At 39.6% G+C, this 26,835-nt stretch overlaps 1 protein-coding gene across 20 annotated transcripts in view; it reads right to left on the reverse strand.

Moving 5' to 3' along the window:
- bach2b (BTB and CNC homology 1, basic leucine zipper transcription factor 2b) overlaps nucleotides 1-26,835 on the reverse strand; it is a 328,595-nt gene that overhangs the window by 149,272 nt on the left and 152,488 nt on the right. For 4 of the 20 annotated variants that reach the window (XM_069887073.1, XM_069887067.1, XM_069887070.1 and 1 more), the window contains exon 5: nucleotides 11,564-11,717. The exons of the other annotated variants lie outside the window; for them this stretch is intronic. The gene's annotated coding sequence lies outside the window, so the exon portion shown is untranslated. The remainder of the gene's footprint in view (nucleotides 1-11,563; nucleotides 11,718-26,835) is intronic. 20 annotated transcript variants of the gene reach the window in all.

Here is a 26,835-nt window from a genome sequence, read left to right on the forward strand (position 1 = left end):
CTTCCTGTAGTCTAGATAGTACACGCCTCAACCGTTTGTCATGCTCTTCCTTCGTTGGTGCATGGACTATGATGTCGTCAGAAATGTTGGCAATTCCAGGAATGCCTTGAATCACTCGATGGATTTCATACTGGTAGATCTCCGAAGCTCCATTAATTCCAAATGATAGTCTCTTGTAACGATACAATCCACAGTGAGTCACAAATGTAGTTACATCTCGGGAACCTGGATCCAGCTCTAATTGATGATAGCCCCGTTTCAGATCAATTTTTGAGAATATCTTACTGGTAGTTAGTTCTTGAAGTATTTCCTCCACTGTTGGTATAGGGTGTCATTCTCTAATTATAGCTTCATTGGCCATTCTCATGTCAACACATAGTCTTATGTCACCCTTTGGTTTGGGCACAATTACTACTGGGCTGACCCATTGTGTCGAATGTTCCACCGGTTCAATAATGTCTTGTTCGATCAATTCTTTAATTTTGGCTTCGACTTTCCCACGAAGTCCAAACGGAGTTCGGCGCATTGGTTGTGCCTTGGGTTTGACCGTTTCGTCTACCGCTAGCTTCAATTGTCGACCTTTCAGCTTTCCTACTCCTTGGAAGACTGCGGGGAATTCTTGCTTCATATCCTCGTATGACTGAATTGAATTGACACAAGCTCCAATATGAAGTATTGCCAGGTCTTGCGCTGTGCTTCTACTCAGCAATGGTTCTCCCCTCTCTTCTATGACCATAAACTCTGCTTCAGTGTACTTATCTCCAGCTTCAACAGTTGCAGTAAAACATCCAATGGTCTGCAATGGCTTGGTTGCTGTGTATGGATACAGTTTCTTGGAACACTTCTTTGAGGTACAGATGATCTTTTTCCTTTTCAACTTCTCCCATAAATGTCGATCAATCACATTACTGTCACTGCCTGAGTCTACAATGACCTGCACTGTCACTCCACCAATGATCACTGGGACCTTCTCATGATGTACTTCATTCAACGTAAATTGGTAACAACTCTGTTCCTCCTGGGTATCTTTCTTTCCAGGATACTTTCCTTTCCCCCAGGCTTTGCCTTTGGAAGTTGTACTCTTCCTCTTCTGGTCTGCATTGGACTTGCTTTTGCACTTCTTTGCAAAGTGGTCCTTACCTCCACACTTTCTGCAAACTTTGCCTTTGGCCGGGCAATATGGGTCTTTTCCAAAGTGACCTCGGTTTCCACATCGATAACACTCCACGTCCTGTGTCGACATATATCTTGGCTGATTATGGCGATGTGAGAGCCTCTTAATTTGCTGGTTTGAGGGTCTTTCAGGGTCATGGTATGAAATTGCCCTTCAACAGCCTCTAATGCAGCAGCAATGGTTAAAGCATCGGTGAGTTCCAACTCACTCCCTCTTTCCAGTAGACGTCTTCTGAGTTTATCTGATCTGCAGTGCTGTACGACTTGATCCAATAATTGGTTGTCCAAATCAGCAGGCATGTAATTGCATCCAACAGCTAGCTGGCGTAGTCTCGTCACGTACTGAGCAATTGTCTGGCCATCTTCTTGTCTCGTTCTCCGAAACAAATGGCGTTGAAATGTAGCATTCGGTGTCACTACATAGTGTGCATTTAATGCATCTACCGCTTTCCGGTACTCATCCTTTCTTCCAGTATTCAAAAGTGTCTTAAATGTTTCCCGAACTGAGGGTCCAGCAGTGAAAAGAAGTAACGCCCTCCTCTGCGCTTTTTGTTCAACTGTACTGGTATCTAGAAATAGGCCACGACTGTCGGCGTAGGATTCAAATTCTTCCAGCCATGCCTTCCACTTCACACTTACAGTGCTTGCATCACCCGTTGGGTCAAAATGAGCAATTCCACTATGTGTTAGAAAGTCACCGTCTGCACCAGCCATGAGGAAATATTCCAGCCCCAAAAGTACTGAGTCACAGAGAAAATTCTTATCACCTTGAAGTTGTCTGTAATCCTCTGTAATCTTGTTTAATCTTTAATTTTCTTCAAGCTTCTTTCATCCTCGTCGCCAATATCACATTTGTGGCCCGAAATGTGAAGTTAATAAAACATTAAACACATGTTTATCAGGTAAACTTCTTAGTGTCTTTTTATTCTCCGGTTTCCTTTGTTCTCTTGCTTGTGTTCGTATCTCTCTCTCATACCACGTGACTTCCGGTACATCTCATACGTATTCATTATCATGACAAATACCATATCATGTCTTAGTCTATTTTCACCTGTTCAATGCATTAGATATTAGTGGTGCAATATGAATCTGTTAATGGTGAATATGAATCATAATAAGATGGTTAAAAAAATCAAGTCAAAGAAGATGTAAATCTGAGAGACATAAAGTATTAACTAAATGACACAGAAATCATAATTTAAGTGGTAGATATGAAAAATAATTTAAATCTGGCACATCAAATTTGAAGTTGACGTTAAAAATGCCAAGTCATTCAAGGGAAAATTAAAAATGGAATGAAATCCATGTAGAATAGTGGAGGCTAAGACTAAAAAGTCATTGGTACAAATGCTGGATCAGAGAACATTCAGTTTATGATAGAAGAAAAGCATGTGCCCAAATGGCTTTCCTCATCTATAGTTACCTTTGTGTGGCTTTGGCATTCCGAGGAAGAATGTGATCCTTTGATAGATGTTGGAATATGTACAATCCATATGAAATCATACCTGAGATTGTCATGTGAACCCAGTGCTCACCTATAACCCTTTTTATCAATGATCTGCATGTCATATTAAATGCTTATTGAACCTTGTTTTCTGCGCATGAAAATAATTTGGAAGCACATCAAAATAATGCAGCTTAACAGTTGATGAGACTCTGTGCCCATACATGTGGCAGGATAGAATCTCCCCATTGGAGATTGAAAGACATGGTACAAATAGACTACAAACCCAGAAGCAAAACAGCACGTGTTGAAATTAAATACAAAATTCTTTTTTAATTGATTTACTTTGAATGGATTAACACATTTGCTTCAATGGTAGAGACAAATATATAAATCAACTGAAACTATGCATGGTAATATCTACACTACAATCTTTTTTGTATGAGATGTGTGCAGTCCACTTAAATGCTGCAAAATGTTACACAAAATCAATATACATTTTTCACACATTCTCACAGAGATCAACATCGATTCTATGGTAACAGAAGAATGAGGGTGCTCAACAATACTTAAAAGACTCCAAGATTACCAAGAAACAGACCATACCTGTTAGATAACAAATATTCAAAAACATTTTGTAGACAATGCATCATTCACTGTTGTTAAGTGTAACTATTAATAGCTCAAATTTTCTAAATGGTTCATGGGATATTTACACTGTTGGCAATCCCAGCACTGATTATCCATCCCTAATTGCTCTCGAATGGAAGGAAGAATTATGACAACGACATTGGTTTGTCATTCCAGACCCACCAAATTAGACTGGGTAAGGATGGCAGATTTCCTTCCCTAAAAGTCATTAGTGAACCAAATCAGTTTGTATTAAAATCTTAATTGCCAATATTATCAGGATTAACATTTTATTAATTCAGATTTTTAAAAATGACTTGAATGTAAAATTCCCTAGCTGCCATAATATACCTCTGGCTGCTGCTCCAGTGACTTGTTTTAAGGCGTCAGCATTCTTCAACTACCACAGATCAAATGTTTAAAGTGATGGTAAGGATCATTTAACTGTTTAAGCGTAGGACTCAGACCCTTTCTGCCCCCATCATCTCTCATTCCCTTCTCCAATTTTACCACCGACCCACTGCTACCTACTGTTGCCAATAAAAAGGTATATATTTTGTATTCTTGTTCATGATTTTTTTTCCTGCCTCTGTTTTGCAAAATCTCTGTGATGTTAGTAAAAGGTCTATTGCTATTGGTGATCATCACATTGCAAGTAAAAGTGATTCCTTGCCACTAATGGCAGGAAAGGAAGCTGCAAGTCTCTTTCACAGTACAAAAATGGGAAATTTGAAGGCTAAATGAAGCTGTACATACTTGTGAATTTGGACACCAGGAATATATGCTTCAAATAACAAATAATGCATAATGGGGAGGATGTGGGAGCATCATATAAATTAAATCCAAAACTCGTGCAGAAAGTGTTTAATGAGGTGAAGATAAAGTTCGATTTCAAAGAAAGAATGAACTTACTTCTTCAGAGCAGGGCATTTTGAATTTCTTTACAGGTGAGAAACACTTCTGGGACCTGGAAAAATGTCAGCCATGGTCCAGAATGCAAACAACAGTAGCAATGCTATAACAATTATTTGTCTGTATGTATTTATGTCTGGTTGTGTATCTGCATGTTTTGCACCGAGGAGCAGAAAATGCTGCTTCGTTGGGTTGTACTTGTACAGTCAGATGACAATAAACTTGACATCAGCTTCATTTGTATTGGTTAAAAGATAAATGTGGCAGTTGAAGGACAATGACTATAATTTAGCTGTTTGGATATAAAAATGCATTCTAGTTTTCCAAGTAAAATGAAAAACTAATCAGAGTTTTGGTCAAATAGAATATTTTAAATTACAATAACCATTGTCTGGTTTTTCAATTAATAATTTCACCTCTTGAATATGTTTGATACGGAAGATCTCTGATTGCACTATCTTCTTCTTCTTCTTCTTCTTTGGCTTGGCTTCGCAGACGAAGATTTATGGAGGGGGTAAAAGTCCACGTCAGCTGCAGGCTCGTTTGTGGCTGACAAGTCCGATGCGGGACAGGCAGACACGGTTTCAGCGGCTGCAGGGGAAAATTGGTTGGTTGGGGTTGGGTGTTGGGTTTTTCCTCCTTTGCCTTTTGTCAGTGAGGTGGGCTCTGCGGTCTTCTTCAAAGGAGATTGCTGCCCGCCAAACTGTGAGGCGCCAAGATGCACGGTTTGAGGCGATATCAGCCCACTGGCGGTGGTCAATGTGGCAGGCACCAAGAGATTTCTTTAGGCAGTCCTTGTACCTCTTCTTTGGTGCACCTCTGTCACGGTGGCCAGTGGAGAGCTCGCCATATAACATGATCTTGGGAAGGCGATGGTCCTCCATTCTGGAGACATGACCCACCCAGCGCAGCTGGATCTTCAGCAGCGTGGACTCGATGCTGTCGACCTCTGCCATCTCGAGTACTTCGACGTTAGGGATGAAAGCGCTCCAATGGATGTTGAGGAAACGGTCAACCAGTTTACCTATCTCGGCTGCACCATTTCATCAGATGCAAGGATCGACAATGAGATAGACAACAGACTCGCCAAGGCAAATAGAGCCTTTGGAAGACTACACAAAAGAGTCTGGAAAAACAACCAACTGAAAAACCTCACAAAGATAAGCGTATACAGAGCCGTTGTCATACCCACACTCCTGTTCGGCTCCGAATCATGGGTCCTCTACCGGCATCACCTACGGCTCCTAGATTACACTATATAATTTTAGGAAAGGCCAATATAATGTGTTTATGGAGTGCTGCATTTATTTGCAGACCACAAAAAGCATTACCAAAAAGAATTAATCTTTTGGACTGAGTGGCCTTTGGTTCTTGGTTCACTGCAGTCCCTTGCATGCAGCTACAAGAGAAATTACCTGTAAAGGCTCTGTGCTGATCGATGATGCTTAAAATGACACTATATGAGTAAAATGCATTCTCCTGCAATATATTGTACATTTAAGGTACAAAGTGCAGCTCTTTAATATTTCTCTGCCACAGAGTCACAAAGCATAGCTCTGCAGACTGATGATACACTTGTAGAGGACAGCCAAACCTGCTTGGCTAATGCAAGAGGATTAGTTTCCAGAAAATGTGGAGTGAAATTCTAGATCAACTATCCAAGAAGTATTATTTTCACAAGAACCTCCAAGTCTGTTAAGCACTGGAATGTAGATATATAGCTTCAGAGACCTTGTCCAGCTGGGGATAATACAAGGGAAGAAAATAGTAAATTATTGACATTGGCTGATATTAAGTTATTTAATTTAATTAAATAAAAACAAAACAAAATCCCCCCAAGAACATATAGTTAAAATTTCTTGAAGTGCATCTGTCATATTTTTGAAGAGAATGCAGCAGAATGTGTTTGAGAGGAAAAAATACTTCAGCCATGATGGAATAACAGAACAGACTCGATGGGCCGAATGGACTAATTTTGATCCTGTGTTCGATGGTCATAATTATGAAGAGTCTTCATCTTTTTCCACAGACACTCCTATTTTTTATTTTCATTATATTTTTCTAGCATCTGCATTTTCTTTTTGATTTTCATCAGTTATCACTGATTAATATGCCCATAAAATGAACTAAAAGCTGGCTTCCACATGGTGGCTGCATACAATTACCAATAATGTTGTAGCAGTTAACATCAACCAACAAATGTGAAGAAAAGTAGCTTGCATCATGTTTACAATGGAAATTCCCACAGCTATTGTTCCAAAAACATGCAAAGCAACAGTCAGGTTTTGTATAGCACAGGGGAAATAGTGATATAGTTCTTGCTCATGAAACAAAAGCCCATCATTAAAGCCCATCTAAAATACAGGATAAAATTAATTTAAAGATCTGTGAAACTGAATAAAGGTCCAGGCATTTGCAATAATTGCTATATTTCATTTGGAGCTTGAGAAGATTTGTCATGTCACCAAAGACTCTTGCACCACATACTGTGATTGTTAACTTCTCTCCCACCCTTGCTATCAAACTAAAAAACTGGCTGGGGTTTTGTCCCTAAGTGTACTTTCAAATGCACATGAATTTACACTCTAATATTTTCAAATAAAAATTTTGATTCAAATTAATAAAAATATTAAATTGTATTCAAATATATGCACAAGTAATTTTTGATGTCAGTATGTCAAAGGCATTAATACACAAAGTGCTGGTTATGTATTCTTGATTTCCCATCTATTGGTTAGGTGCAAAATGAATATCCAATCTGAAATCATTTGTTTTTCACAAGCAAAATTTAAATTATCATCAATGTCTGCTTTTAGAATGTTAATGGTGTTGCTTTGTAGATGGTACTGTGAACAAATGATTGACTAGTTGTACTGAAGCAGCTTCCAAAATTATTGTCACATCACTCAAGCATCTCTTGAGAATCTGAGTTATTTTGTCAAGGTGGCACAATATTGTGGCGGCAACAATAGCCAATCCAGCATAACAGCATTGAGAAAGCATTTGACTGCAAGGTATAAAAACAAATGGTCAGTCAGCAAAATTTTGGTCATTTGAACCCATAGGTAATAAAAAAAAACAAATTGTTAAATTAAATGGTACGGAAAATACTGATTAAATTAATCACATATTCCAAAAGAGGAATGACAGAAATTGAACTAATTCTCCTCAATGAGAATCAACACAGGCGTACCTCAAAGATGCGTGCTGACCCAACTGTTCTACTCTCACTGCACCATGACAGTGTGGCTAAGCACGATTCAAATATCATCGACAAACTTGCTGATGACACCACAGTTTTCGGCAGAATCACAGATGGAAATGAGGAAGTGAGAAAGATCAGCTAGAATGATGTCACAAAAACAACTTTGCACTCTATGTCAGTTGGAATTGATTGTGGACTTCTTGAAGGAGAAGCCAGGAGAACACAAATCAATCCTCATTGAGGGACAGCAGTGGAGATGGTAAGAAATTTCAGATTCCTGTGTGTCAACGTCTCTGAAAACCTAACCTGGGACCATCATGGTGAGTTATTCATGAAGAAGGCACACCAGCAGCTATATTTCATTTGGAGCTTGAGAAGATTTGTCATGTCACCAAAGACTCTTGCAAATTTCTACAGGTGTATTGCGTAGAGTATTCTGACTGGTAGCATCACTGCCTGGTATGGAGGTGCCAATGCACAGGACAGGAAAAGGCTACAGAGGGTTGTAAACTTGCCTAGTACTATCATGGGGATTAGTTTTCATGCCATTGAGGACATCTTTAAGAGGCTGTGTCTCAAGAAAACAGATTCTATCATCAACACCTAGGTCATGCCCTTTTATCATTACCACCAATAGGAATGAGGTACAAGAGCCTGAAAACACATTATCGACATTACAAAAACCACTTATTTCCCTCCGCCATCAGATCGCTGAATGGACAATGAATCTATGGACACTACGTTACTGTTTCACTTTTTTTGCATCAGTTTATTTATTTTTTAAACCTCATATTTATGAAATTCTAATTTATAGTAATTTTTACACCTTGTTCTATACTAAACTGCTGCCACAAAACTACAAATTTCATGACACATGTTTACATTTAAACATACAGCATGTAACAAGCCCTTCTGGCCCAATTAAACCCAACTGATATACAACCCCTGTATGTTTTGAAAAGTGGGAGGATATTGTGGCATCCGAACGAAACCCATGCAGACATGGGGAGAATGTACAAAACTCCTTACAGAGAGCACTGGATTCGAACCCAGATTGCTGGCACTGTAACAGTGTTGCGCTAACCATTGATCGTGTCAATAAACCCAATTCGATTCCAATTTGCCCAAAAATATATTTAAAAAAAATCACTGACACACATGCCACTCACAATCAATGGTTTTGTCTGCTTTTCAATATCAAAACAAAATACAAAATTTGAAGACTGAAGAGAAAGCACTTTGTAAAATACCTCAGTGAAACTGATGAACAATGAATGCCAATACACTCGCTTTTCCTAGAGCCCACACTGCAAAGTATCGGAAATATGTCAACCCATAAGCAAACCTACCTGCTGCTCACAGACAAAATCTACTCAGTTATCATTTTTACCTCCTACTTACTTTCCACACCAACATCCTCTCCTCTATCTAGGCAGAGAACAATTATAGCAGCAGCCCCCACATCCTGAAAAGAGGCATGGTTGTCTGTCTCACCCCCACTGAAGACATTGGTAAAAAAAATCAATGGCAACATGTCTTAACCAGAAACCACAGCAGCATAAAAATCGCTGGAAGCATTCAACAAGTCAGATGATATCCATGGATACAAATAGTCAGCATTTTGGGTGTGAACATTTCCTTATAAGGATTCTATCTGACTTGCTGAGTTCCACCAGCAATTCTTTGTTTGCCCAAGAATCCAGCATCTGCAACTTTTCTGTTCCTTTATTGTTTACCCAAACATCATATTTGAAGTTTTTCCTTTTTTTCTTTTAAAAAATGCAATGCAAATGAGGGTAGCACAGGCAGCATTTATTTTAATCTCTGGTTTCCCTTAAGCCACCTTGTTATATCACAGTAGTCATTCTGCTGATGGTCCTCCCCAAGGCTGCTTGGTAGAGAACTCCAGGTTTTCGTCACAGAGATAACAACAGGCAGAACAGTTTTATGCCAGGATGGTGTGGAACTTAAAACAGAATCTGATAATGAAACTCCTCCCATAGGCCTGTACCTGCATTCTTGGTGGTAAAAGTCCTGGTTCAGGAAATCCCATTGAAGATGTCCAGGCAAATTGCCATAGCGTGTTTTACTTAATACACACTATACTTATATTTTGTTAGTAGCAGTGTTAATAAAGAGACAGCTGGGGTGATGTACCCATCAAATAGGTGCTTTAACTTGGGCTGTGTTGAAATGGAACACTATTAGTTACTTTGTCCAAGCAAGTTCATTCAGACTGCTATTCTGTATTCTGCAGATGATTGAATCAAGTCAAGTTTTCAAATCACATTTATTGTCATCTGATTGCACAAGTACAACCCGATGAAATAGCGATCTCTGGTCCTCGGTGCAAAATACTCAGACACACAACACATAGAGACAAACAATACAAATGTAGGACAAGTGCAGGGTAGTTATATATATCAATAAATATGACTTTGGAAATTCATAGCCATATGTAAAACTTCAAGCAGTGGAAAAGTTTCCCCTTGATTTCCAAGGGCTGCAGATTTACTCATGCAATCCCTTTCAACACATCTCTGGAGTTCAGCTCTTAACTCAGCTGTAGGCCAACATTGTAATGAGGGCTGAAGCTAAATGCTCCTGCAATGTGACATTCACATGGTCTTTACGCCATCCAGTGCACCAGTGATGGCAAAAATCAGGTATTATATCTGAAATCCAAAATAGATTGGAAACTACTTTTTAAATGGGCATACCATAGTTTAGATCATGGGTGTCAAACTCAAATTCACAGAGGGCCAACATTAAAAACTTGGACTAAGTCGAGGGCCGAACTAAATATTTATTGAAAATTTTCAACATCTGCATGTTTTCTCTTCTTTCAACATATGTAATGTTAAACTTTTTCTTATTAAAATAAATGTTTAATAATAGTTTTGGATAAACCCTTTCATTGTCATTGTCATTGTCACTGGCCCATTTCCTTTAGCATTCTGAAACCGTGCACATGACGAGTCAATGAGGGATGATTAAAGCAGTGGTCTTCAAACGTTTTCTTTCCACCCACAGACCACCTTAAGCAATCACAGAGCACCAATGGAACAGGGACGCGAGTGGAAAGAAAAAGGTTGAGAACTGTTGTATTGTGGTAACTCTACATCTGATTAGGTTAATTGTTAGGCAAGTGGTCAGAGAAGGACCCCACCCACCCCAAGAAAGGCTTAAATCACAGGAACAAAATAAGCTTCCGTCTCACTGCTCCCAATCTTACACACAGTCCTGATGTGGAATGTGGGGTCGCAGCTCCACGTTCACCCGAGTTCAGGTGCTGTCTGTGTGGAGTTTGTACGCTCTCCCCTTGTCTTGGACCAACAGGTCGGTCGCCTGACGAAGGCAACCGAACCCCCCATTGAAACACCGGCGTCCGGGGCGGTGGAGGAATTGGCTAAGAAGAGCGCGTTGCTCCCACCCCCCTCCCATGGTTGGAGAGGGATTAAACTGCGATCTCACGGCGCCGGGCTCGTCTCCAACAAAAGGAGCAGGAGGCAGGGTCCGCCGCGCACGGAGCGAGGGAGAAGGCATCGCCAACGAGACGTTCGGTCCGGCGTCGCCGCTGAAGCGCAGACCCAGCAAGGATGGTCCCCAACTCCAGACGCGTCTGTGTGTCCGGGAGCCGGGCGGGCTGAGTGCGGCGCTCCGCTCCCCGGGATTCGGGACTCTGAGATCCCTCCACACCTCCGGCGTCTTCATTTTCACCTTCAGTGGGCATGCGCTATACTGGCGCGGCAGCCAGCCGGCCAACTCTAATATATATTTAATATGATCTTGCGGGCCAAATATAATTATATCGCGGGCCAAATTTGGCCCGCGGGCCAGAGTTTGACGTGTGTGGTTTAGATGATGCCTTCAAAACAAAATTGGGTGCTCAGGTGAAGCTAGTGAATTAAGGGAATATGGGGAAAAGGCAGGTAGGTGGAGATGAGCTGATCAGATTAGCCATGATCACATTCAACGGTGGAGCAGGCTCGACGGGTCAGATGACCTACTCCTGCTCCTGTTTCTTATGTATGGTCTTATGTTCAGTGTTAGGTTGTCTGCACATGTGAAAAAATGGTATGCATTTGAAACCTCTGACCTCAAGGAAGGAATGGACACATTCAGGAATTCAGGCATTTGGGGTCCAGATGTACTGGGAGATATTTCTGTGGTGCCCATAGATACCTGCTTACGCTCACCTTTGCTCTCCTGATTTTTTTCCAAATCCAGTATTTCCTTCTTTCAGGGCTGGCATCCAGTGGACTTGGAATATCTGCATTCTGCAACTCAGGATCTATTTAGACTTATATTTGGTAATTTTTGAATCATAACCAATCATAAATCCAACTCGAGCTGTAGAGAAATATTGAATTTCTTAGCATTCTTTTACTGCCAACAAATCATGATTGAAGCCATTTGATCAGCCATTCAGAAGTTAAAATGTCAAATTTCACAGTACAAAATGATCTTGGAATGTCAACTAATCCCAACATGCTTTAAAGAGCATCACTTGCGCATCTTTCAATACTATAATTAAATAAAGCATTTAGACTCCCAAAATTAAAATCATAAATTACACATTACAGATCTCACTCATTAACTGTCTGCAGTGGCATGAAGGAATTCCTTCCCAATTTACATTTATCCCATCAAAGAAACACTGCCATGTTAAGCAATCTTATTTGATGAAAACGAGACAGCTCCAAAATTTTCCCAGTCTGGTATTAAGCTGGAAATGATTACTTCCCATTGAGTTATCTAAAAAATAGAAATGCTTTAGAGGTAAAGGCCACATAAATCAAATACTATCGAGCTTTGTAGGTGGTCTTGATCCAATAGTTTATTTTTATCCTTGGACGGTGGATAATATGTAGAACTTTCCAGCTGTACTGTCATTTCCTACATGATCTATAAACTTGGATAAAGATATTTGTTTGTCTACATCTTTGTAAAAAGGAAAAAATGGGCTAAAAGAAATTGAGCTTTGATGAAGGGCTTAAGCCAGAAAATTGGTTATGTATCTCGATTACTACAAGCAGCACGGTTAATGTAGTAGGTAGCACAAACCTGTTACAGTGCCAGCGACCGGGTTTAAATCCTGTGCTGTCTGTAAAGAGTTTTTACATTCTCCTTGTGCCTGAGTGGGTTTCCTCTGGGTTCTCTGGTTTCCTCTCATCATTCAAAAAAAAATTACTGGGATTGTCTGTCATTTGGGTGTAATTGGGCGGTACGTGGTTGTAGACTAAAAGGGCCTGTTACTGTATTGTATAGTACAACTCCGATTATCCAAAATGGTCAGGACCAGGCCTATTTCAGATAAACGATATTTTTGGATAACTGGTAATTTTTTTTAACAACTGATCAGTAGTAATAGAAAATCACTTGTTACAATGTTTAAACAACAACAAACAACAAGGGAAGGCTTTTAGGCATGAAATGTTAAATCCTCATCAAAAAAATAATGAACAAAATAAGATAAATCCAACACCAAAAACTCAAAATTCTACTCAAAGATTTTTCAAAAATTGCAATTTTTTTTTCAACCTGTGACATCAGTTCACCTCCGAAAAAAAATTCAGATAACTGAGGATTTCTGATAGTTTCGGATATCCTCATTTATCCAAAAAATTTCAGAGGCGAAAAATGACATCATTTCGGCTTCAAAATTTTTCAGATAAATGAGGATTTCTGATTTTTCTGAAATCATCAATTATCCATTTAAAAAAATTTGGAGCCGAACAGATGTTACTTAGGGGTCCAAAAAACTTTCAGATAACTGAGGATTTTGGATAATCTGAATTCAGATAATAGGAGTTGTACCGTATGTCTAAATTTTTTTAAAAAGCAGTGTTTGACCTGCTGAGTTTCTCCAGCATTGTTTTTACCAAAAAAATCCCTTGACATCATCTTTCACACTCTATAAATCTGCCATACAATTCTCTCTCTCACCTCCTAACCAATTTCAATCCAAGCAAAAGGTTTCATCCATTTCATACTTTTTTCTTGCCAAAGCTATCTTGTGGAATCTCATCAATTCCCTGAGGTTTGTAATTTGGCTTTAGTATCTATTTTAAAATTGTGTTGATGTTCTTCCTGTATATTAAGCTCAAATGAAATAAAAGGCTTCAATACTATAGATGAAATTTTATCCTGTAATTACTTGTTGATTTGTAACCTCAATAAAAAAAATCAACGTTATTACAGCATAACTTGCCATTTTTAAAAGCAACTTGTTCAATCCCTAAATCATTAGCCCTAATGTCACACATCAGTAGCTTGTCTGTTCCTCCCATGAAAAATGGGAATGTCTGTTCTTACCCTGTTTCTTGATTCCCTTAAAACCATAAGATATAGGAGCAGAGTAAGGCTATTTGGTCTGTCGAGTCTACTCCACCATTCAAATCATGGTGGATTTTTTTTGGCTCAACCCCATCCTCCTTCCATTTCCACATTACCTTTGGCACCATTCCTTAAGAAGAACTTATCAATCTTCACTTTAAGTATACCCAGTAACTTTGCATCCATAGCCATATGTAACAATGAATTCCACACACTCACACCCTCTGGCTGAAGTAATTTATCCTCTGTTCTGTTCGAAAGGGATGTCCTTTTATTTTGAGACAGTGCCCTCTGGTCCTAAACTGCCCCACTGATGTAAATATTTTCTCCACATCCACTCTATCCATCTCTTCTAAGATTCTGTAAGTTTCAGTGAGATTCTCCCTCATCCTTTTAAACTTTAGTGAATTTAGGACCAAAGCCATCAATAGCTCCTCACGTGTTTACCACCTCACTCCAGGGAATGTTCTTGTAAACTTCCTCTGAACCTTCTCCAATGCCAGGACATTCTTCTTTGAATATGGGCCTAAAAATTGCTCATAATGCTTGAAATGTGGTCTGACCATCTTATAAAGCCTCACCATTAAATCTTTGCTCTTATATTCAAGTTCTCTCAATACAGCACGGTAACAGGCCTTTTCAGCCTGCGCCACCCAATTAACCAACACCTTAGTACATTTCAAATGGTGGGAGAAAACCGGACACCCCCAGGGAAAACCCACGCAGACATGGGAAGAACATACAAACTCCTTACAGACAGTGTGGGATTTGAACTCCGGTCCAGACTGCCCGGTGCTGTAACAGCAGTGCGCTAACTGCTATGCCATTTTCCTTGCATACTACCAACTCGACCTGGAAGTTGACCTTTAGGGCAGTGGTTCTCAGCCTTTTTCTTTCCACTCACATACCACTTTAAGTAATCCCTATGCCATAAGTACTCTGTGATTAGTAAGGGATTGCTTAGGTGGTATGTGAGTGGGAAAGGAAGGCTGAGAACCACTGCTCTAGACCCGATTGTTACTGAAATATTTTGGTTAAGAAAAATTGACATTGGTCCATTTCCTTTGGAGTTATGAAACAGTGCACATAACGAGTCAATTAGGTACAATTAAAACAGTGGTTTTCAACCTTTTTCTTTCCACTCACATAACACCTTAAGCAATCCCTTACTAATCAAAGAGCACCAGTGTCATAGGGAATACTTAAAGTGGTATGTGAGTGGAAAGAAAAGGTTGAGAAACACCGCTTTGGGGAATCCTATACCAGAAATCTCTTTTGACTACCGCTTCTGAATTCTCTACCCATTTAGAAAATAGTCTCCTTTATTATTTCTACCAAAGTGCATGACCATACACTTCCCTATACTGTATCCCATTTAGCACTTCTTTACCAACTTTCCCAGCCTTTCCAAGTTCTCTGCAGTCTCTCTCCTTCCTCCACACTACTCACCCTCCACCTATCTTCATATCATCTAAAAATTTGGTCTTAAAGTCTTCAATTCTGTCATTCAGATGATCAGCATATAATGAGAAAAGTAGCGGACCCTACAGTGACCCCTGCGGAACACCATGAGTCACCGGCAGCCAGTCAGAAAAACTCCCCGACCCCCTTGATACCCACTCTTTTTCTTCTACCAGCCATCAAATCTTTCATCCTTGCTAGTTTCTTTCCTGTAATACCATGGGCTCCTATTTTGTTTCGCAGCTTCATGTGCAGCAACTTGTTAACAGGCCTCTAAAAACTACTTTGCACATTTCAAGATGCTACTAAACAGCAATCTGAGCATCATTAGGAATTGATTAGAAGTTTCAGACCTAGATTTGTAGTCTGCCCTTCTACTGATGTAAAATATGTGAGCCAAATAATTTTGGACAGATATCTGGAAATATGTGTAGAATCATTACTGAATGTGGAGCAGCTGGTTGTGAAAGCAGTGGAGTCTAAGGTTTTGTGCTCTAATGTAAAGTAATGATTTTTTTTATAAAACATTATATGCTATTAGAAAAGATCTTTCTCTGTGTGGATTTCCTCCAGGTGCTCTGGGTTTTTTTTGCACATCCTAAAGACCTACAGTTTAGTAAGTTAACTGGTCTTAACTGATTAACTGTCAATTTCCTTGAGATTATGCATTTCTTGTTCTTATCACTGGAGAAGAATCCTCAGTCACCTCAAAATGTTTTGCTCATTCAACCACGATCGACTGCTCGACAATTTCTGTCTCAGAGTCACCACAAAACATTTGTTTCCACTTGTTCTTCTCATGGCTCAAACGTGCTCGGATCGTTATTCAGCTAACACTAGCAACTGCCAGCTTTGAAGAAGGATCCTCTCTACCTCAACTGGTGCCTGATTTTTGCAACCTGACCCATATGTTTTCACAGAAGGGATTATCATCCTCTGTAAATTTCATTGTCCACTGGATCAGTGCCACTTTTCCCCTACAATATAAAAATTCATTTCCTGTTATCCCTATCATTCGCAGATAGGTGAAGAATCATGAAGAACTCTTCCTATTAGTAAAAAATGTTTCCAAATTTCCCATATGTTATTAACTTCAACTTCCAGCCTTCCCTCTCAAAATTACCAAAACAAAATTATTCCTTCGACTATGCACTGAAAAGATCAAGCACATTTTTTCAGTTGCGTTTTTGACATTTCAATGCATAATTAGCACCAAGATGAGGAATAATTAACTGATTACTGCTGACCTAATTTTTTCCACAAATTAATTAATTGAAAGCAAAGTTCATTAAATTTGACCAGAATTAATAACTTGATTATTTATTGAAATTCATTAATCTCAATAACTTATTCTATTTTGCATTAAATGAAACAATATACTTCCATATTAAGTGTACTGGAAATTAAACTAATTTTTTTTTGTGTTTGCGATACATTGACCTCAAGTGCAACAAAGCAATTCAGCACACTTGAAGTTAGGCATCTAATAACATAAGTGGGATCAAAAGCCCATGACTTAAAACATTAATCAATGATCTCATTAAAAATATGTAAGAATTAGAGAGTATTTTGTTATATAACAAGTATTCCTGCAACAATCATTAAAAATAATACCAAGGCCAGCAATCCTTAGTAAACTGCAAACAAATAAGACCGTTTAGAAATCAAAATTCCAATTCCAGTCAGAAATCATGTGGTTTTAACTGATGAGGTCAAAATTATAATTAAGAGATTAATATGAGGTTCTATTGCTCATGCTGTTAAAAGGGAGCTTTGCTCATACATTTGCTCATTGTTGAACTTGAGCTCAGTCATCCTAACATGTAGAAAGGATTAAAGCATTCTTTTTTTTCTAAAGCTTTTTACCCACTTGAATTTTGTAAATAATGCCATAAAACAGGAGGTAAACTTGTGCACAGCTGCTCCATTTAAACAGATAAAGTAAAATCTGAGAATACAATGGTTTAAGAAATGCTCAGAGTTGTTCTAATCCATTTGTCGACACTATTTGGTCAATGGCTGTTCCTTTTCCGACAGCATCGAATCCACACTACTGAAGATCCAACTGCGCTGGGTAGGTCACGTCTCCAGAATGGAGGACCATCGCCTTCCCAAGATCGTGTTATATGGCGAACTCTCCACTGGCCACTGTGACAGAGGTGCACCAAAGAAGAGGTACAAGGACTGCCTAAAGAAATCTCTTGGGGCCTGCCACATTGACCACTGCTAGTGGGCTGATATCGCCTCAAACCGTGCATCTTGGCGCCTCACAGTTCGGCGGGCAGCAACCTCCTTTGAAGAAGACCACAGAGCCAAATTATCAAAAGTCGAAATGATTTCAAAGTGTAATTAATAAAATATATTTTCTATATATTTTCATAAACTAATCTAATTTAAATGTTAATACTTGACATCAATAACTCAGAATCTTCCAATGCAATAGATTGCTTGTGCATGGGGCTATGTTCATCCTGGAGACATTAACTCCAGATAAAAGTCAGATTAAGTGAAGAGATCTGTAAATTTTTTTCACTACCGTATTCAAAGAAATTCAAAGTCTAATAACTGGAATTTTCAACATCTGACTACACTTCAAAAAACACGTTGTTAAGAAAGGCATTCCTGACAGAAGCAATTGTTCAATTCCCATTCTTTCTTTCTTTCTTTGGCTTCGTTTTGCAGATGAAGATTTATGGAGGGGTAAATGTCCACGTCAGCTGCAGGCTCGTTTGTGGCTGACAAGTCCGATGCGGGACAGGCAGACACGGTTGCAGCGGTTGCAGGGGAAAATTGGTTGGTTGGGGTTGGGTGTTGGGTTTTTCCTCCTTTGTCTTTTGTCAGTGAGGTGGGCTCTGAGGTCTTCTTCAAAGGAGGTTGCTGCCCGCCGAACTGTGAGGCGCCAAGATGCACGGTTTGAGGCGATATCAGCCCACTGGCGGTGGTCAATGTGGCAGGCACCAAGAGCTTTCTTTAGGCAGTCCTTCTACCTCTTCTCTTGGGCACCTCTGTCACGGTGGCCAGTGGAGAGTTCGCCATATAACACGATCTTGGGAAGGCGATGGTTCTCCATTCTGGAGACGTGACCCACCCAGCGCAGTTGGATCTTCAGCAGCGTGGACTCGATGCTGTCGGCCTCTGCCATCTCGAGTACTTCGACGTTAGGGATGAAGTCGCTCCAATGAATGTTGAGGATGGAGCGGAGACAACGCTGGTGGAACCGTTCTAGGAGCCGTAGGTGATGCCGGTAGAGGACCCATGATTTGGAGCCGAACAGGAGTGTGGGTATGACAACGGCACACTAAGTATCTGACTACGAATCAAGCTAATTAATAAAGGACCAGGATTAAATATTTAGCAGTTAGAATCTAAGGGAGAGGTAGGTTTGAAATCATTGTACGCAAAAATACAGCAAATCAGATGCCTCTGTGAAACCTCAGAAAGTTCTCGTTGATCGAAAAAGTCCAGAGAGATAATCTGGTCTTCATTTGGAGAATGGACACAATGTATAGATGTTTTTGATTTATTGGCAGTGACTTCTAAGTGAAATAGTACATCTATCCTGTAATAGCTAATTAGCTAGCAGAAAGTACATTCTTTGGCAATGAGTTTCAATTCAAACACAAGGCAACATTAGATTTAGATTTTGTAAATTTTCTACTAAATGATTTATTTAAAAAAAAAGATCTACCTCGCTCTATCCACCCCTGTCTCTCAAGGACAGTCCAAGTCTCGTCAAATCACCACCTTAAGGTACAGGTATCATTCACAAGGTAATTCGCTTATCCAACTTGTTATAGTACAGATCTATCACCAATGTGTATATGTATAGATTGTGGTTTAGGATGACTGTGATTGGCTGAGAGCGTAGCCATGTCTACTGGCAGGTCTTAAAGGGTTGCTCCTAGCCAGACCAGATCATTCTGGACTGCTCGACCTACACGTGATACACTCCAGTCTTCTAGTTAATAAAAGCCTTGGTTTGGATCAACAAGCCTTTGATTCTTTTGACGTGCTCTACAATTTTATTAACTAGAAAGGGATGGAGCGTTTGCTACAGCTGGAATGCCTCGACATCAACCCACAGTCGGCTACAGCCTCGAATGACTTTAAGCGTTGGGTGAGGTGATTCGAAACAGACTTACAACTCTTTGACCCTGCCGTGATAGAGGACAGCCATCGACTACTAATATTGATGACTATGGTGATCCCGAGAGTCTACCAGAGCATCCAGGATGCGACCACTTACGCCGCAGCCATGAAGGTGCTGAAAGGGCTCTCGAGCGACCGGTGAACAGGGTCTACGCTCGGTACAAACTTGCTACAAGGAGACAACAGCCCGGTGAGTCCTGTAGAGCTTATATTCAAGCACTAAGGGAACTGGGCAGGGACTGTACCTGCACAGACAAAACTGCTGCAGAGATCACAGACGATCTCATTCAGGATGCCTAAGTGGCCGGGGTTCAATCGAATGAGGTGAGGCAGCACCTGTTAGAGCACAGGGGAGAAAACCTAGAGGACGTGATCCGGATCGCAGAGACAATGAGGGATGCGGTCTTAAGTATGGACGGGTACTCTCAGGGCTGGACCTCACACTCTGATGTGAGTAGGATGAACACATTTTGCTTTTCCTATAGAAGCAGATCAATGAAAATTGCTCAAAGAAAGACTGAAGTTCCCAAAGTAATTATATTAAAGAAACTATGCTTTCTGTTGTTCTTATTAATGTATTTCACTGACAATTTCAAAATCAGAATCAAATCCTATTTATAAACATAATCATGGCAAATACTGCATTGTAAGTTGTATGCTGAAGATGGCTGCATGCACGACGGAAGGCTCATTTCTTCTCTGGCCAGGACGGCTTTGCAAGGTGTGCCTGGTGGGCAGCTCGCTTCTTTGCCAGCAGCTCCTGAATTTCCTGGTTGTTTTCATCGAACCAGTCCTTGTTTTTCCTGGAGGACAAGCCCAATACCTCTTCAGTGGATTGCAGTATGGCAGTCTTCAGCTAATCCCAGAGGGTTTCAGGGGACGAGTCCGTGAGGCGGATTGCATCCTCGAGCTTTGCTTTGAGGTTTGCCTTGAAGTTTCCTCTCACTTCGTCTGACTGCAAGTTTCCAACATTGAACTTCTTTCTGGGGGCTTTACTGTTCCTGGACTTTGGCTTGAAGTGAAAGTTGAGCTTGCAGCGAACCAGCCGGTGGTCATTAACAATGGCGTGAAGTAAGGCTGCATTCTCGCACCAACCCTCTTTTCAATCTTCTTCAGCATGATGCTGAAACAAGCCATGAAAGACCTCAACAATGAAGACGCTGTTTACATCCGGTACCGCACGGATGGAATTCTCTTCAATCTGAGGCGCCTGCAAGCTCACACCAAGACACAAGAGAACTTATCCGTGAACTACTCTTTGCAGACGATGCCGCTTTAGTTGCCCATTCAGAGCCAGCTCTTCAGCGCTTGACGTCCTGTCTTGCGGAAACTGCCAAAATGTTTGGCCTGGAAGTCAGCCTGAAGAAAACTGAGGTCCTCCATCAGCCAGCTCCCCACCATGACTACCAGCCCCCCCACATCTCCATCGGGCACACAAAACTCAAAACGGTCAACCAGTTTACCTATCTCGGCTGCACCATTTCATTGGATGCAAGGATCGACAACGAGATAGACAACAGATTCGCCAAGGCAAATAGCGCCTTTGGAAGACTACACAAAATAGTCTGGAAAAACAACCATCTGAAAAACCTCACAAAGATTAGCATATACAGAGCCATTGACATACCCACACTCCTGTTTGGCTCCGAATCATGGGTCCTTTACTGGCATCACCTATGGCTCCTAGAACGCTTCAACCAGCATTGTCTCTGCTCCATCCTCAACATTCATTGGAGCGACTTAATCTCCAACATCGAAGTACCGAGATGGCAGAGGCCGGCAGCATCGAATCCACGCTGCTGAAGATCAAACTGCGCTGGGTAGGTCATGTATCCAGAATGGAGGACCATCGCTTTCCCAAGATCGTGTTATATGGCGAGCTCTCCACTGGCCACCGAGACAGAGGTGCACCAAAGAAGAGGTACAAGGACTGCCTAAAGAAATCTCTTGGTGCCTGCCACATTGACCATCGCCAGTGGGTTGATTTCGCCTCAAACCGTGCATCTTGGCGCCTCACAGTTCGGCGGGCAGCAACCTCCTTTGAAGAAGACTGCAGAGCCCACCTCACTGTCAAAAGACAAAGGAGGAAAAACCCAACACCCAACCCCAACCAACCAATTTTCCCCTGCAACCGCTGCAACCGTGTCTGCTTGTCCCGCATCGGACTTGTCAGCCACAAACGAGCCTGCAGCTGACGTGGACATTACCCCTCCATAAATCTTCATCCGCGAAGCCAAGCCAAAGAAGAAGTTGTATGCTTAATTGATTTCCAATATGGATTGAATGGAAAGAAAATATTATTCCTAAAAAACAAACAAATTCAACCACAATGAGTAAATTATTCAGCTGCCAATAAAATATTTATCTACCTCCTGTTCTTATCAAAGCAAATTAATCAATCGCAACTGTTGGCTGGCCTTCCATTTACTACACACAAATCAGTTTAGCTCACCCAAATCACCTAGCCCACACTGCACCGAGTTCTGATTGCCAAACGTTATGACCAATACCCCTTCCTATTTCTGTTATGTACTTCATGTAATACAGTACTTTGCCACGACCCCATGAACTCCATTCCCCAATGGCTTTTTATGCCATGCCACTGGCAATCATGCATCCAGTAATTTTGTCCTTTTGTAGATGACTAATGATGTCTTTCATTGCCTCTCCCCTTTTCATAAATTGCACTGCCAATTTGCCTGTCAACTTCAAATAATCAGAAATCAAAGAATCAGTGTAATATCATATTTTTAAATTACCTGTCATGGTAACATAAAGAGCTCTACATGTGCTTTACTGCATCACTTAAGTAGTTTAAAAGTTAGATGCATTAGTGTAAATAATTCCTCACAGGACACATTCATTGGCTGTCAATTATAGATAATACCCAGTGTTGCCAGTCTAATACTTAATAGCAGAGTGTTAAGACAGTGACACAATAAAATAAATATTCCTGCTAAATCATTAGCTCTTGTCATAAAATTGATTATGAAATCAACATGTGTGCAATCTATTTCATAATCCTCACCAGCATTGTGTTGATATATATATATATAGACATGCCTTCATCATCAACCTACTAAAAACCCCCACTGCCTGCAGCAACATAGAAATGAACTCAACAGGAAAATATGGAAATGCCCAGCAGGACAGGTTGCATCTGCAGCAAGAGAAATAAAGCAACCCCTAAGGTCATTCAAAATATGGCTATTTCAGGTTAGAACAATGGACCAAAGGATTTTGACCCTGAGATACCGGTTTCACATTCTGTGGATGTTGTTGGACCCTGATGGAAAACCTTGACAACTGGTATGGTAAAAGGTAAAGATTCCATTATTATCATGGTACTACATTTAGAATGTAACATACACGAAATTCTTTAACTTTGACGACCGTAAGGAAGGAAGGGAGTCGCCATTTTGTCCAGCGCCCCTCAGGATGGTGGCATAGAAACCTCAAAGGCTGATTTTCTGATTTAACTCATTGAGCCAGATCATCACCTTAAAGACCAGCAGTTCTTCTACGATTTGCATGTTCTGAAGCACTGAATGGAAAGATGGGATTCTTTAACAGGTTCAGCAGTACAGCCTTCCATAGCAGTTAACTGGTGGCACCTAGTTTCCCATGCTTTTACCAGGAGATTCGTAATTGTCAGGCTGCATTTGTGTCATATTAACCTACTGGAAGTATATCAGTTCCTTTCAAATCAATAGGATCAAATGGTTGTTGCGAGAACTGCCATTTTGATTTGGATTACCAAGTTTAAAGTGTGTATTAGAGAAGCATAAGGATTGTGCAGTAAATTCCAGGTCAGATGACTAATGATGTTAGACCAGCACATCCACCTTTTCAAATTCACTTCCAACTCATTACATGCAACTGCCAGGTACAGATGATGATACGGAATCTGTAGCTCTTAATGTTCTGTATTTTATAATTCAAATTAGTGTTTTCATCAGAGCTGGAACATTCACTGCGACCATAAGACGATAAACTGTCCAACTTTTGAACTAAGGAAGGAATTATTACAAAATAATGGCAAAGATTAAACATATTAAACATATCAATAATTTTAGCATAATAAAAACAAAAATATCTGCTTGGAAAACAGATTTTTTTTGGAAAATTATTCCAAGCTAAAAAGAGATCAGTAAAGTGGCATAGGTAGTAGCTGCTGTCTCACTGAAGCTGTGAGACCCAGTTCAACCCTAACTCTATGTGGAGTTAGCATATTCTTTCCTGTAACTATGTGTTTCCTCCTGGTGCTCTAATTTTCCTCCATATCTCAATAACGTGCACTTTGGAAGGTCAACTGGCCACTATAAATGGCTGAAATGTTAAAAAAAATATCCTTTTGTTCACTTAATGGTCTAGATTTTTACACTAAAGAGGTAAATCTTGGGGAAGTTATTTGGAATTAGTGGCACTGGATGTCAATAATCAGTGCTGACTCAGTGCACTGAAGAGCCAGTTTCCATGCGGAATGCCCCTAATATATATTCACCCTGCAGATTTTCCATTTTCATTTATTTTTCTTTGAAATCAATGTTGGACAGACCTTTCAAAATGCTCATATGGATTACTGACCAATCCCATTTTATGTGGGGCGAGTCAGCGATGCAAATTTAATGAGAAAATTTGGAAGAGTTAAATCATTGGAGGGAAAGGAATTAAAAGCAAAAACATCTTGTGATTACATAAGAAAAATCAATGACAAGAATTCAGGTAAAAAAAATTAAAATTTCCACTCTTTATTAAGGGGAATTTTTAAAAGCAATAAACAGAATAAATACTACCCCCAAATTGAGCTAAAAATTGTTAAAAAAAACTATTGCACAGCAAGACTGAGATTGCTTTCTCCAAATTTCTCCTTCTAAACTATCTCCATTACATTTTCTGGTTTGTATATTTTGTCCAGATGGTGAAGGATGACAGGAGATTCTTTAGAGGACAGCTGCCATTGTCACTCAGAATCACTGTAACTTTTGCAACTGAATAGCGTCGTGGGAGGTGCCAAAGTTGTACCCAAAGTGATGGCACAGAAACTGGAAACTAGTCTCATTAACGGGAGCATAAAGTGTGTAATAGAGGCAATTGCATTCTTCTAAGTTACCGCGCATGATGAAATAAGCCTGTCTGCAGCTCACAAGTGTTTTTATGCTATAACCGTATTTGAAATTGTCCAAAACATCAATCTCCAAATGATTCCAAAATTAAGTGAGCTGAAGTAACTGATGTTAGTAGATGTATAAAAACAGTAGATACTGTACAGGATAATTAAAAAGAAATTGAAGAAGCTTTTTTTGAATGTAAGAATCAAGTAGAGCGTAATAGAGAAAAAATGGAAAAAGCGGAGGACTCTTTTATGTACTGGGGGATTCAGAAGAAGGAATTATTGAAGAAGATTGATTCATTAGAGAATCAAGGTTGAAGAAATAATGTAAAAATACTAGGTTTTCCAGAAGATATGGAAGGTTCAGATTCGGTAAAATTTTTAAAGAAATGGATTCCTGAGGTACTGGGCAAGTAATTATTTCCGGATGGTCTAGAGTTAGATCGAGCGCATAGAGCATTGAGGAAAAAAAATGTTTCCAGGTCAACCACCTAGGGCAGTTCTGATTCGTTGTTTGAAATATCGAGATAGAGAAATGACATTACGAGTTGTGGTGCAGAAGGCACGGCAAAATCAGATTCCAATGATGGTTCAAAATAACAGAGTGTTTTTCGATGCAGATTTGAGTCAAGAAATTATTAGATGGCGCCGAGAATTTAATTCAGCTAAAGAAGTGTTGTGGCAAAAGGGTTACAAGTTTGTTTTTCATTACCCGGCTGTACTTAAAGTTTTTAATGGAGATTTTCAGTCTCAATGTTTTGAAAATGATCACGATGCATTAATTTTTGCTAATTCGTTGCCAGATTTGCGAGGAAATGGTCGGTCACCATTATTGTCACATAAAAGGAGGGTTAAAGGAAATGGGAATGGAAAGAATGGGAAACACGGAAGGAATGGAAAGAAGGTTGAATTGATGCAAAGTCTTCTTGATATTGAAGACACAGAACAATCATTGGGATTGGAATCACTAGGTTGAATATGTCTGAATAATTACTTTGTGAAAGTCTGATTGGGGGGGGGGGTGGATGACACTGAGATGTGATAGTCGTCTGCCACTAGTGGGTTTTACCACACCCAGATTTTTAGGGAGTTACTACTTTTTAGTAGTTTACTGAGGGGAAGTTTATATATTTTTTTTGCTTTTGTGGTATTTTTATATAGGGGGAATGTTTAGAATATTTAGGGAATTAGAAAGGGGAGTAATATTTTATAGTAGAGTTTTTACTGAAATGCCCAATTTGAACTTTGCAACTTTTAATGTCCAGGGATTGAATAATCCTATTAAGTGTAAATGGGTATTGGCTTATATAAAAAAAAATGAAAGTTGATATTGTTTTTTGCAAGAGACACATTTGACTGAAAAAGAACATATGAAATTGAAGAGATATTGGGTTGGTCATGTATTTTCTTCTTCTTTTAATTCCAAGAAGAGAGGTGTAGCATTCTTAATTCAAAAGAAATTACCATTTGAATTAGAATCCTTTGAAGGTAATGCAGGGAGGGAAAATCAGGCCAAGGAAAATATTTTGGTTGGGGGAGATTTTAACTGTGTTTTAGATCCTTTGTTGGATAGGTCTCCGAAAAGTATAAGGAAATCAAAGGCAGCAGTAAAAATAGGGGCCTTGATGAAAGATTTGAATTTAATTGATATTTGGAGGAGAGTAAATCCTACAGAGAAAAATTTCTCCTTTCATTCATTTAGACATGATTCATTTTCTAGAATAGATTTTTTTTGGTATCGGCACATTTACAAGATAGAGTACTCCAAGCCAAATATAAAAGCCGGGTCATATCGGATCATTCTATGTTGTTTCTCTCTTGTGCAAGTCCAGAAGTTGTGCAATTGTCTTATAGATGGCAGCTTAATACAATGCTATTAAAGAAACCAGAATTTTTACTTTTGTTAAGGAACAGATTGCTTTATTTCTGGCTGAGAATATTAATATAGTAAGTAGTACTTTTGTATTATGTGACGATTTGAAAGCATATTTGCGTGGGCAAATTATTAGTTACATTATGAAAGTTAAAAAAACAATATGTGGCGGAAAGCTTAACAATGGAGAAACAAATTACTGAGTTGGAAAAGGAATTTCAGAAAGATGTTACAGAAGATAAAAGGGCAGCTTTAGCAAAGCTGAAACTACGTTATAATACACTACAAACCTATTAGTATGAGCATTTGATCAATCAATCTAAGCAACGTTGTTATGAATTAGGTGAGAGGACTCATAAGGTGTTAGCATGGCAATTAAAAACAGAACAGACATCGTGAATTATTAATACTGTTAAAAAGAATTCAATAGTTACCTATAAACCTCAGGAAATTAATGACATATTTTATTCATTTTATCAACAATTATATTACTTCTGAGGGAAAGCAGGAAGCTGGTTCTATTGATTCTTATTTAT

The sequence above is a fragment of the Narcine bancroftii genome, chromosome 6 (genome assembly GCF_036971445.1).
Source record: "Narcine bancroftii isolate sNarBan1 chromosome 6, sNarBan1.hap1, whole genome shotgun sequence".
NCBI lineage: Eukaryota > Metazoa > Chordata > Chondrichthyes > Torpediniformes > Narcinidae > Narcine > Narcine bancroftii.